Source organism: Gekko japonicus, unplaced genomic scaffold, assembly GCF_001447785.1.
Source record: "Gekko japonicus isolate JY-2015 unplaced genomic scaffold, Gekko_japonicus_V1.1 scaffold2979, whole genome shotgun sequence".
In the NCBI taxonomy this organism is placed as follows: domain Eukaryota; kingdom Metazoa; phylum Chordata; class Lepidosauria; order Squamata; family Gekkonidae; genus Gekko; species Gekko japonicus.
In genome coordinates, this window is record NW_015164286.1 from 3,037 (window position 1) to 16,530 (window position 13,494).

Genomic DNA, 13,494 nt, shown 5'->3' on the forward strand with positions numbered 1-13,494 from the left:
GGGCATTCAAAAGGTTTCTCCCCTGTGTGGGTTCTTTGATGACACTGAAGACCCGCCATGCGTACTGAATCTCTTTCCACACTCTGAGCATTCAAAAGGTTTCTCCCCTGTGTGGGATCTTTCATGACACCGAAGACTGCCACTACTACTGAATCTTCTCCCACATTCTGAGCATTCAAAAGGTTTCTCCCCTGTGTGGGTTCTTTGATGATATTGAAGACCGCCACTGCAACTGAATCTCTTTCCACACTCTGAGCATTCAAAAGGTTTATCTCCTCTATGGGATCTCTGATGCTTATGAAGAATGCCACTGCTACTGAATCTCTTTCCACACTCTGAGCATTCAAAAGGTTTCTCCCCTGTGTGGGTTCTTTGATGATATTGAAGACCGCCACTGCAACTGAATCGCTTTCCACACTCTGAGCATTAGAAAGGTTTCTCCCCTGTGTGGGTTCTTTGATGATATTGAAGACTGGCACTGGAACTGAATTTCTTTCCGCATTCTGAGCATTCATAAGGTTTTTCCCCTGTGTGGGTTCTTTGATGACACTGAAGATTGCTATTGTTGCTGAATCCCTTTCCACACTCTGAGCATTCAAAAGGTTTCTCCCCTGTATGGGTTCGTTGATGACACTGAAGACTACCACTGTGACTGAATTTCTTTCCACACTCTGAGCATTCAAAAGGTTTCTCCCCTGTATGGGTTCGTTGATGACACTGAAGACTACCACTGTGACTGAATTTCTTTCCACACTCTGAGCATTCAAAACGTTTCTCCCCTCTGTGGGTTCTTTGATGATCTTGAAGACTCCTATTTTTTTCACATTCTGGGCATTCAAAATGTTTCTCCGCTGTGTGTGTTCTTTGATGACATTGAAGACCGCCATTGTGACTGAATCTCTTTCCACACTCTGAGCATTCAAAAGGTTTCTCCCCTGTGTGGGTTTTTTGATGATATTGAAGACCACCACTGCAACTGAATTTCTTTCCACATTCTAGGCATTCAAAAGGTTTCTCCCCTGTGTGGGTTTTTTGATGATATTGAAGACCACCACTGCAACTGAATTTCTTTCCACATTCTAGGCATTCAAAAGGTTTCTCCCCTGTGTGGGTTTTTTGATGATATTGAAGACCACCACTGCAACTGAATTTCTTTCCACATTCTAGGCATTCAAAAGGTTTCTCCCCTGTGTGGGTTTTTTGATGATATTGAAGACCACCACTGCAACTGAATTTCTTTCCACATTCTAGGCATTCAAAAGGTTTCTCCCCTGTGTGGGTTTTCTTATGGTTTTGAAGACTATCTTTGTGACTGAATCTTTTCCCACACTCCAAACAGTCAAAAGCTTCCCCCCCTTTGTGGTTTCCTTGATGCTGTTGAAGATTGTCACTCAGACTGAATTTCTTCCCACACTCTCCTCTTTGTGTTCCTAGGTTCGCAAAAAGCTGTGAGCTATGTTTGATGTAGTTTCTGTACTGAACAGATTTACTTGTCTTCATTAGATTGTGCTTTGGAAACTGTACATTATGCTGTCTTCCATATCTCTTCTCAACCAAATGGCTGCCTTTCTTTCTCATAGGTCTGCTTCGATTCCTGACCTTTCCTTTTAAATCTTCATTATTAAGTTTATCTGGCAATTGTGGATGAGGTTCCTCACTCTTCTCATTCCGCTGATTGTTCTCTGCTGGAATTAAAAGAGCATTTATTTACTTATTTGGTTTGTTTACAGCCCTCCTGGTGAGCGAGCTTAGGGTGGTTCATATCGAAGTCATATAAAACGCATCACATCTATTCAATAGTTTAAAACATAGTTCTAAAGCCCAATAGCCATATGGCGCCATCATGCAATTCTGGCCCCAACTTACATTAGCAATGGGGAAAGAGAGGTGAAAGAAGATTGTGAATCAAATAGTTAGGATTGTTGTCAACTGTACGCTTGGCAGAACATCTCTGCCCTGTAGTGCCCAGATGTTAACCAGCAGAGATTTCCACCAAGTCGGAGCCAAGGGTCAAAAGGCCCTGGCTCTTGTCGAGGACAGAGTTCTGAAAGAACTCAAATGTGAACTCCGAGAGTTCTGAAAGAACTCAAATGTGAACTTGTGGATCTCCTGACAAAGCTATGTAATCTTTCCTTAAAATCTGCCTCCATTCCTGAGGATTGGAAGGTAGCTAATGTCACTCCCATCTTTAAAAAGGGTTCCAGAGGAGATCCAGGAAATTACAGGCCAGTCAGTCTCACGTCGATACCGGGTAAATTGGTGGAAACCATTATTAAGGAAAGAATTAGTAGGCCCATAGATGAACAAAACCTATTGAGGCAGACTCAGCACGGTTTCTGTAAGGGAAGATCTTGTCTCACTAACCTGTTAGTGTTCTTTGAGGGGGTGAACAAACATGTGGACAAGGGGGATCCAATAGATATTGTTTACCTTGACTTCCAGAAAGCTTTTGATAAAGTTCCTCATCAAAGGCTCCTAAGTAAGCTCAAAAATCATGGGATAGAAGGACAAGTCCTTTTATGGATCAAAAACTGGCTAATTCATAGAAAACAGAGAGTGAGTATAAATGGGCAATTTTCTCAGTGGTGGTAAGCAGTGGGGTACCGCAGGGATCAGTATTTGGTCCACTGCTTTTTAACTTGTTCATTAATGATTTGGAGATGGGAGTAAGCAGTGAAGTGACTAAATTTGTGGATGATACAAAGTTGTTCAGGGTGGTGAAAACCAGTGAGGATTGTGAGGCACTCCAAAGGGATCTGTCAAGGATGGGCGAGTGGGCGTCAACATGGCAAATGGGGTTCAATGTGGCCAAGTGCAAGGTGATGCACATTGGAGCCAAAAATCCTAAATATAAATACACATTGATGGGGTCTGAACTGGCAGAGACTGAGCAAGAGAGAGATCTTGGAGTTGTAGTGGATAACTCACTGAAAATGTCGAGACAGTGTGTGACTGCAATAAAGAAGGCCAATGCTATGCTGGGGATTATTAGGAAGGGTATTGAAAACAGATCAGCCAATATAATAATGCCCCTATATAAATCAATGGTGAGACCTCATTTGGAATACTGTGTGCAGTTCTGGGCACCACACCTTAAAAAGGATATTATAGCTTTGGAAAAAGTGCAGAAAAGGGCAACTCGAATGACAAAAGGTTTGGAACACTTTCCCTATGAGGAAAGGTTAAAGCGCTTAGGGCTCTTTAGCATGGAGAAAAGACGACTGAGGGGTGACATGATCGAGGTTTATAAGATTATGCATGGGAAAGAGCAAGTAGAGAAAGAGGTACTTTTCTCCCTTTCTCACTATACAAGAACTCGTGGGCACTCCATGAAACTGCAGAGCGGTCGGGTTAGAACGGATAAGAGGAAGTACTTCTTCACCCAAAGAGTGATTAACACTTGGAATTCACTGCCACAGGAAGTGGTGGCGGCTACAGGCATGGACAGCTTCAAAAGGGAATTAGATAAGCATATGGAGCAGAGGTCCATCAGTGGCTATTAGCCACAAGGTATAGATAGGGGCTCTGGGGCAAGTGATGCTCTGTCTTCTTGGTGCTTGGGGGGGGTCAACAGTGGGAGGGCTTCTAATGCTCCACTGGTGGACCTCCTGATGGCACTGGTATTTCTGGCCACTGTGTGACACAGAGTGTTGGACTGGATGGGCCTTTGGCCTGATCCAACATTGGCGTCTCTTATGTTCTTATGTTCTTATGGGCCCTTTTTGGGCCAGGGACTTCCAATAGATGTTGGTCACTGGAGCGTAATGCTCTCCGGGGAACATAGAAGCAGAGGAGGTACTTTGGTCGCTGACTGTTTAGTGCCTTAAAGGTCAAGACCAAAACCTTGAACCTGACCCAGTAATTGACTTGGAGTTAGTGCAGCCGGCGAAGCACAGGTTGTGGAAGTGCAGTTATCGGTGTCCCTGTAAGGACCTGAGCAGCTGCGTTCTGGACAAGCTGCCACTTCCAGATCGGCTTCATGGGCAGCCCAGTGTAGAGCAAGTTTCAGTAATCAAGTCTAGAGGCAACCGTTGCATGGGAGCTAAGTCTGTGCGGAACGGCGTTGCGAGTGTGCGTGCCTCAGAGCGTTCTGGGGACGCCCGTTTCCACTTTGTTCTTTTGGGAGCCTCCCGAAGCTCAGGAGGGCTCCACTACGTCTCCTGAAGGGAGATGAAGTGGCAGGGGGCTTTGCTTGGCGTCTCCGTTGTTGGCAATCGTGGAGGTCTCGATGCCATGCCCCGAAGCAGGGATGAAGTTTGGAGGAGTCATGCAAATGGCTCCATAGCAGCGACCAACCGTTTTTAAAAAAACTCTTTAAACCGAGTGGATGTAAGTAGCACATTGCCCTCAAGAGAGGTGTTTTTTTCCTTTTCCGCGTATTTCCATATGAAACTATACTTCGAAATAAGACACCCCCCCTTTTTAATTGCCCCATAAGTATCGAGAGAGCGGCTACGAACAGATTGGGGTTAATAAGAAGAAGAACTCTTAGAGAGGAGGGGGCAAGAAGAAAGAGAGTTGCAAAAACAAGATAAGCAAAAAAGTGTTAATATTTTTTTTTTTAAGCGGATCAACTTGAAGTTGGAACTTTATAGTAGCCGGTTTGGTGTGAGAGACTTAAAATGGCGGCGGCGCTAGAAGAAGAGGTAGAGTTTGATCTAGAAACACAAATAGGAGAGCTTACGAGCAATTCAAAAGATTTTTGGAGGTTACAATTAAAGAAGCGGTGGCAACAGCTTGTAAAAATCTGTTTAGAGAATCGGGGGACATACAAACTGACGTGACAAATGTAGACAAGGAGGATGTGGAGCACGGCTCTCTAATATTGGCTGAGCACCAGGACGACGGTCAGGAAAGGGAGCTATCGAACAAGCAATTTTCAATTATACAAAATCCGGGCCAGAAGAGGGAAACCCACAGAGACTATCATGCAGCAATAGAAGTGAAAAAGGGATCTACGTTAACTGCTCTAGTGAAAAAGAAAAAGAAGAAAGATAAGAAGTCAAGAGATATTGAAAAGAACATTAAAAAACGTAAAAGAATAAGAATGGACTTATGGAAACAGAAAAGGGAAAGCTGGAATTTGAGAAGACAAGAATTCAAAGACATTAGGCATAGACAAGAGATCCAGAAGAAGAAGCTGACATCAGAAGGATGGGAGAGTAAATGTGGGTCAAGAATGTTGTGTGTGTATAGAATATTTCTCCCTGTATAGGATTTCTCTGTAATGGTTGTGATAAAGGAAATGATTAAGAACAAGGAATGTATAATACATGTTGTTCCAAATAGTAATTTGAAGATGTATTAGAGATAATGACTGAAAGTAATTTTTTAATTTACCATTAATATTATTAATTTATTTTCATTATTATTATCATTATTATTCTGTGTATACATGGTACTTTGGTATAATAGTATTTAACAGAAATTTAATGGATTAATAGGGATATGAGTTGGGAAGGGAATGGTTGCAGAAATCCCTACTATTATTAATATAATTTTTACATTGAATATAGCTGGGAGTATAATTTAGTGGGAGGCAGTATCCCAATTGATGGTACTTTCTTTCATTATTTGTGGTTTGATTTGGGGTTCTATTATTGATTTATTCTCTTTAGATACATTTAAACCTTGCTAGGAATGAATTGTGATGGTATTAAGGTATAATGGATTATTTAGGGAATGGAATTAATTTATTTGGATTTAAGAGGGAACATCTGATTTATGTTTTGTTGGTACTAAGGCATAAATGGGTCATTTAGGGATGAAAACTGAATTAATTTTTGGGTATTTTGATTTTTAAATTTTATCTAAAGTCTAAATGAAATTTGAATGCATAAGGATGCAAAGGAAACAATATGAGTCTGAAATGTAGAAAAGCTACAGATATAATTGGGGAGTATTAATATGTGATATATAAAATATGTGAATAGTAATACTATGGTGATAAAAAGAGATGTGTGTTATGAGTAAGGAATAATGTAATATCTCGGCATGAGGTTTGATGTATTAAACTCTAAATGAAATTTGAATAACTTGGATAACTATAATTGCTCCATAGTAATGAAAATAGTCTTAATATTAAAAGAAAATAATTATTATGAATTTGAAAAATGGAAAATTTATAGATATACTGGGGAGCATTAGTGTTGTGATATATGGAATACGTGAATAGTGATATTATGAGGATTAAAATAGGTGTGTGGAGCAATGTTCCCTCTAAGCTGTGGAGTCTTGTGAGCAAAAATTCTACTTTGTGAGCCACTGGCATTAAAAGTCGTGAGCAAGTGATTTGGCTGCTGCATAAATTAGTTTGCTCAGAGCCCTCCTTCCCGAGCTAAGAGAAAAATGTGTGAGCTGGAGGCTAAAGAACTGTGAGCTAGCTCACACTAACTCAGCTTAGAGGGAACAGTGGTGTGGAGTGTTATGAGTAAGGAATAAGGCAATGTCCAGGAATGAGTCCAATGTGCTCAAAAAATTGGTGTAATGGGTGTATGTTTGTTGGTGCTGGGGTCTGTGTTTGGGTATCATGATATGTAGAAACTAATAAATATATATATAAAAAAAGTCTAGAGTTCGACCGTTGCGTGGATTGCACGACCGTTGCGTGCATGGCTAGGTGGGGGCTAGACAGGTAAGGGGCGAGTTGTTTTACCTGGCTACATTTAGCAACTAGGAGGGCAGGTAAGTTTAGTGTTAGGGGGAAGAGGGGTGCAGGAACCGTTTCATGTACTCTCATTGCCACTGTGTTAGTTTTGGGGAGGCAAAGACGCTGGCTTCCCAATTTTATCAAAAGAGAGAGAGAGACAGAGAGAGAGGGAGGGAGGGAAGGAGGGAGGGAGGGAGAGTTGTTCTAAACCAAAACTGTATTTATCCCATTACACACTCTTTGTCAAAGAGAGCCTCCCTCCGAATCCTGCCCAGCACGGGCTTGAGATCGTCTTCACCAACAGGATGGCTAGCTACAATTACAAAGAGGGGGGTTAAAGGTACTTGTATACCTTTAACCAGATAGTCCAACCACCGGACCTTTTGTGTCCCTCCAGTCAAGAACCAAAGGACAGACTCCTGACCTTACTGGGCTCAGCTAAGGAATCCTCCCTGCGAGGTTGGCTCACAGCGGGAGACCCACCGGTTATTCTAGAGGCAGCAACGTACAGTCTTAGGCACCAGATAACTTATTGCAGCAGTGGAAACAAATACCAGAAGTCGGTAAATAAAATACATATTTAAGTGCACAAGATATATTCATTAAAAGGTGCAGAATTACTTAAAACAGTACTGTGAGGGAAAACAAGAGAGCTAAAGATTAACAAACTCGCTAAGAACTTCTAGAGTTTTGGTTCTCAAAGACAAGATGTTAGCCATCAGTTCTGGGTCCAAATGTACTCCGTCTCCGGAGTCCCAAGCGTCAGGCTCGTTGGCTTCAGCAGCCAGAGCTCCCAAGACGGCCGAAAGGTGAGCAAGACAGAGTTAGAAGTCAGCTTGACATGCAACACCACCATGCCCCCCAAAAGGATGTTAAAGCAGGTTATTTATCACTGGAACCCTCAGTGGTCGCTAGGCCTGTGCACCAATCAAGGTTCAAGCAATGTCTTCTAGATACAAGAAGGCCAATCAAGGAAAGGACGATTTCACTGGTCTCTGATTGGTCTCTGGTCATGTCAGAAGAACAGGTGCCGTGTGACCTGCAGTTTCACGGCACCAGTCCCTTCCCACAGGACTTAACTGCTCTGGAATGTTCATGAGGGATGCCAAGGCCAGAGAGGGAACGTGTTACCTTGCAGGTGAAAGGATGTTCACTCTCCCCAGCATGGCTGTGTGAAACTAAGGAGACTTAAAGACAACATTCTTAAACAAGAGCAAGCCGCAGCCAGACGGCACCAAACGTTTAAAGCAAACTCCATTTTGAGTGAACCAAAGTTCTTGAGACTCCTAAGTCAGAAAACATTTATGTAGCATTCCAATTGTCAACACAGAATATTTCAACACCACCCCAATACATAAATTGTGCACTTCTAAGTTTGAAAGGGATATCCCCATCATGGCAGGGTGGTTGATCAGAACAACCTCGAATAAAACTAGTTCAGACATTAAGTACAGTACTCTTTTTCACCCAATGAAACTAATGTAACTGTCAGACAAGTCTCTGATGAGCATATGACGTGTACAACAAAGTCAGCCCCTTTCATTCTATCTGTGGAGTCAGGAAAGTCAAGGAAAGCTGTGTTAATCTAGGGTGACTCACGAGCAGAGGAAGCTGGTTTCTGATACTCTATGTAGAATTCGATAGTGACTTCTGACTGCTGCAAAGTATAAACATCCCCAGATGGCAAAAGTCACGGGCGTCAAAGTGGTGTACAGTGAGGGCTTACAGCACTCAGCAGAGTCCTGAAGCTTCCTGGGAACAGGACCAAAGTTTCAACTATACGAGCTAATTACTGTCGACATTAAAGTACCAAAGGTGTATCAGAGGTTTTGCAGAGTTTTAGCCGAGGACTGATTCTGCAACATTTAGCACCTGGGAGGGCAGGTAAGGTCCAAAGGTCTATATGTGACTGCAGTAGGAAAGGATTCACAGCCCTTTGGCCTCGTCCATCTTGGCTGGCCTTAACCACCCCCTCGCCTTCCCCCAGAATATCCAGGATTTAAGGATACCACAGCCTTTCAAGAGAGGGGGGGAGGGAGAGAGGTAACTCTTAAATGGGAGAGGAGAGAAATCCAAAAAAATTCTCCTGGAAGGACAGAAACATGGTCAATATCAAAGCCCACAACCCCAAACAGCAGAAGGGGGACAGATTATTTCCAGATCACAATCGGAGCAGGTGTTCGTAATCCCATCCAGGGAAAAAGTTGTGTTGCAAAGGCTGGAAACTGAGAAAGGAGGATCTGGACCCTTTCTGAGGGCCTCTCATCCCACCTTCGCTTCAGGCCGGGACACGCTCTCTGGCGTGGGTGATGGCCACAACACTGGCCACACTTGCCACTGGGCAAAATGGTGCATGGCTGTTCCATATTTTGATACATGCCTCCTCACAATGGCAGCAATTTGCACCTTTCCCACATATGAAAGATCCTTACCCAGAAAGGCCACATTCCCATAGTTCTCCAGCATGACTTCCCGGTAGAGGGCTCTTTGGTCCGGATCCAGCAGGGCCCACTCGTCATCGGTGAAATACACGGCCACCTCCTCAAAGGAAAACGGGCCCTGAAAGAAAAAGCAGAAAATCCTTCCTCAGAGATCACGCCAGGCACAGATTGCATCCCGGAAAGGAGTATTCTGGGACAGTACAGGATGTATGCCTTGGCATGGGGTAAAGGGAGTGGCGTTCAGAGCCTCTCTCGCCCAGACACCTTGGAGAGACTGCAGGAGCAAAAGCCCCCCCCCCCCTGAAAGGAGGGGGAACCCAGGCCGTCCCCTGCTCAAATACCCTACCTGGACGGGAGGGGCAGCAGCCATTTCCACACCTCTGAAAAGATGACGGCTCAACAGCATCTCTCCACTGCCTGTTCCTGAGTCAAAGGAGGAAGGAAGGGTTTTTTCCAGGACTTTTTATTTGATTTGTTTCTTTGTTTCCTGCTTCGTTCACTGCATTGCCAGGGGTGTAAAGCCTTGCCCTGTGTACACTCAAGGAATTTTAACACTTTTTACAAAATACTGGGAGACTTAGAAGAGAAGGACCAGGTACCAGGAGCCTCAGGGACTCTAAATGCTGCCAACGTATTTCAGACTTCTGCGTCAGGCCTGTGTCGGGTCTGAGGGAGGGTGAAGAGGGAGGTGGAAATGACGCCGCATGACACGTCACTGTCACATTCGGCCCAGACATGACTTGAGCTCAGATGAAGACTCGAGGGTCATATGAATGAGTTTTCAGAGTGTCTCTTGGCATGCTCACTTCCCAACCAGGTTTTCAGCCAGACGCAACATCAACATGGCATCACATCCGCCCCAAGCCTCACCTCAAAGCCCCTCCCCAAAAGCTCCTGGGCAACAGCCCACCATCCCTATTCCAGGTTCCTGTTTCCCAAAGCGGCCCGCCAGATGCCCCTAGAAGCACGGGCACAGAAGCCAGATGTTTCCATCCATGTTGGCCCCCAGAAAGGGTTTTTCAGAGCTCTGCTGCCCCAGAAGGTGGAGGCTCCCTTTATTCACCAAGTTGAATAGTTCTGCCGACATTTGTCTACCTTAGGGAAGGCGGGAGAGAGATGACTATTTTAATTAATGGGAGGAGTTGCCTTCCAGGAATTTGTCGAACCCCCTTTGAGAGGCATCACAAGTAGAGGACACTGAGTTCCGCAAATAACTCTGTGTTGTCTGAGGAACTGTTTAATTTTTCTCCCCCCCGACCTGAACTCATCAAATTCACTGGGTGCCCTAATCGTATCCATGCACAAAGAGTCCTTACCACAGGACAGGACATCTTCGGCACGCTCCATGGCCTGTGCCCTCTGCTCTTGCTCCAAGGAAGTTCCTTCCGCTTCAGGGAATGTAACTTCCGTCTTCAGAGACTGTCCCCACATCTGAAACAGCAGCGAGGGAGAGGGGTAAGAGATGGAATGAAAGAGACCAAGGAATGGATCCTGCCCCACTCGCAGACTCTGCACCCTTCCCTCAGCAGACTGGGTGGATTATCTGGAGGGATGTACAATACTCTAGTAGAAGAGGCTGCTGAAGGAGGCTGTTAAATCTCCCAACTGGATGATTCACACTTGGAGAAATATCTCTCATGGACATTTTAGGTTAGGATAACGCCAGATATCATTGCTTGAAGTGCTTTTGAATTTTTTTTAAAAAAAGAGCAACTTACAAACTCCTTTCCCTTCCCCTCCCCACAACAGACACCCTGTGAGGTAGGTGGGGTTGAGAAAGGTCCAACAGGTTTCTCCAACAGAAACTGCTCTTTTTCAAGGACAGCTCTTGTCAGAACTATGGCATGCCCAAGGTCATCCAGCCAGGTGCAAGTGGAGGAGTGGGGAATCAAACCCGGTTCTCCCAGATTAGAGTCCGCGCACTTAACCACGACACCAAACTGATCCAACGACGCTCATGGGCAGTTGAATCAGGCAGACAGCAAGTGCTTAAATGAAGAACCGGTTGCGGCGCGGCGAGAGTGCTCGACTCCTGGGGCGCTCCCGAGATTTGGCCGGATTGCCAGGTCTTTTAGCGGGGCTTGAGGGCTCTCAGGCTCCCTTGGGCTTCCCAAAGAGAAGCCCAAGGCAGGAGACTTGATCCGGGCACCCCGCAAGGGGTAGCAAGCAGGTGGTTTCCCCGGATCGCCCTGACGCGGGACCGAGGCAAGAACATCCGTGGCAGCCATGGGTGAGTAGCTGTAGCTGCTGGAACGAGGGGGAACCAGCTTACCTTCAAAAAAGAAAAAAGTTAAAGATGACTCTGAACTCTGTACTTATAAACTGCAATAAAACCCAAGAATCTTCAACTCAACTTAACTTAAGCCCTTTAAAATTCCAGCGTAAAGAAAAGGGAGGGGTGACTGAAACTACATCTTGACAGCTTTTTCGGGTTTCCACAAGAGAAGGGTTTAAACATCTCAGAGCCTTCAGCGGGAGGTCCCAAGTTCAATCCCCGGAATCTAGCAGGTGGTGTGAAAGGCCTCCATCCCATACTAAGCAAAGTCTTCACAGAAACTGTTATCATAAAACAGACCGGGGGGGGGGGGAATAGGAAAGGGGTGGTTGGATTCAAAAAGTGGGGCAAAACAAAATACAGGGAAGAGGCACACAACAGCCAGCACAGGGATTTTCAAATCAAAAGCAATACAGTTGCACTAACTCAGGTAAGTACACGTTACCAAGGCTATCTCAGTTTCCTCAGAGCATGTGCAGAGTTCCTTGCTGTACCCAGGTATTGGAAGAGGCCTCATATCTAATGAAAACCCAACCTCCTGTGGATCCCGCTGTGGATTTCACTTGAAGGCAATGGGAAATCCCAAATGTCCAGGTATTGATGGTCAAAGGAATCTGATCTAAGCCAGCCCCCACTCTAAGTGACAAGCTGATTTTGCCAGCCCCACTCTCTGAGGTCAGAGGCTACTGTTACGAATCAGAAATATTTAAAATGATAGTCCCACCCTCCTCAGGCATCTGGAAACGACCCTGGACTTCCAAACCAGATGGTCCTTTGTCCAAATCTCCAGAACCTGAAAAGGTTAGTCTCATGGAAATGAGGGCCACCACCAAACTCTTAATATATATAGTATATAAAAAGATATTTATTCATTTATTTCCATTTCTATCCCGCCTTGCCAGGGAACTGGCAAATACATGTATTTATTAACATAAAATTAATATATAACATAAAATATATATATGTGGGCCCAAACACATCTCATGTGAAAATATAATAGTACAATACAATCCTTAGGCAAAGAAGAAGAAGAGATTGGATTTATACCCCGCCCTTCACTTTGAGTCTCAGAGTGGCTTACAAACTCCTTTCCCTTCCCCTCCCCACAACAGACACCCTGTGAGGTGGGTGGGGCTGAGAGAACTCTGACACAAACTGCTCTTTTTCAAGGACAGCTGTGCCAGAGCTTGTGACTGACCCAAGGTCACATCAGCAGGTGCAAGTGGAGGAGTGGGGAATCAAACCCGGTTCTCCCAGATTAGAGTCCGCACACTTAACCACTACACCAAAATGCAGTGCAGTATCTTGCACTAAGGACAATTCTACTGAGGACACTTTGGCTGAACAATCGTAGGAAGGCATTTTCTGGACCAGAAATTAATACCAGTGAAACACCACTTGGCAGGTGATTGCACCTTTGGAGGCCTCATTTGTACTTTTATTCTTTGCCTGGTGGTTTCATTTTGGACCAACTTTTTTCTGGTCCTTTTTGTATTTCTATTTTGTATCTGTATGATTGTACTATACTGTTATATTAGCCAATACGTTCCTCACTGTGTTTGACCTCTGAAGAAGGCCTATGCAGGCCGAAATGCGTCAGGTCAAGTCCATTAGCCCTTGTCTGTTAGAATTTGGAATTTTTACATGAGGTGTGATTGGACCCTTATCTCCCTTATATATAAAAGCCGAATGGTGGTGGCACTTCTCTAGAACATTCCATATGCTCCGGAATTGGTTGACGCTCAGAATCTGTCCCTATCCACCGGCTGTATTGCTTGAGTCTCGCCTCCAACATTCTAAACAGTTTGCTGTTCCTCTCCCCCCCCCCAGCCAGTCAGAACACAGAGGTTATTTGCATATGCAGCCTCATTGGCCTTTGCCTCGGAACACAGAGGTCGTTTGCATATGCAACTTGATTGGCTTTTGCCTCTACCAGGGCTCTACTGGTAGCAGGGCTCCTTTGCATATTAGGCCACACAGCCATAGTGTAGCCAATCCGCCAAGAGCTTACAGTAGCCCCAGTAAGAACAGCTCTGTAAGCTCTTGGAGGATTGGCTACACTAGGGGTGTGTGGCCTAATATGCAAAGGAGCGCCTGCTACCAGTAGAGCCCTGCCTCTAACATTCTAA

General features: G+C 44.8%; 1 pseudogene; it reads right to left on the reverse strand.

Moving 5' to 3' along the window:
* Window positions 1-96: 96 nt before the first annotated feature.
* The window catches only part of LOC107108347, a 122,285-nt pseudogene continuing 108,887 nt past the window's right edge, over window positions 97-13,494 (reverse strand).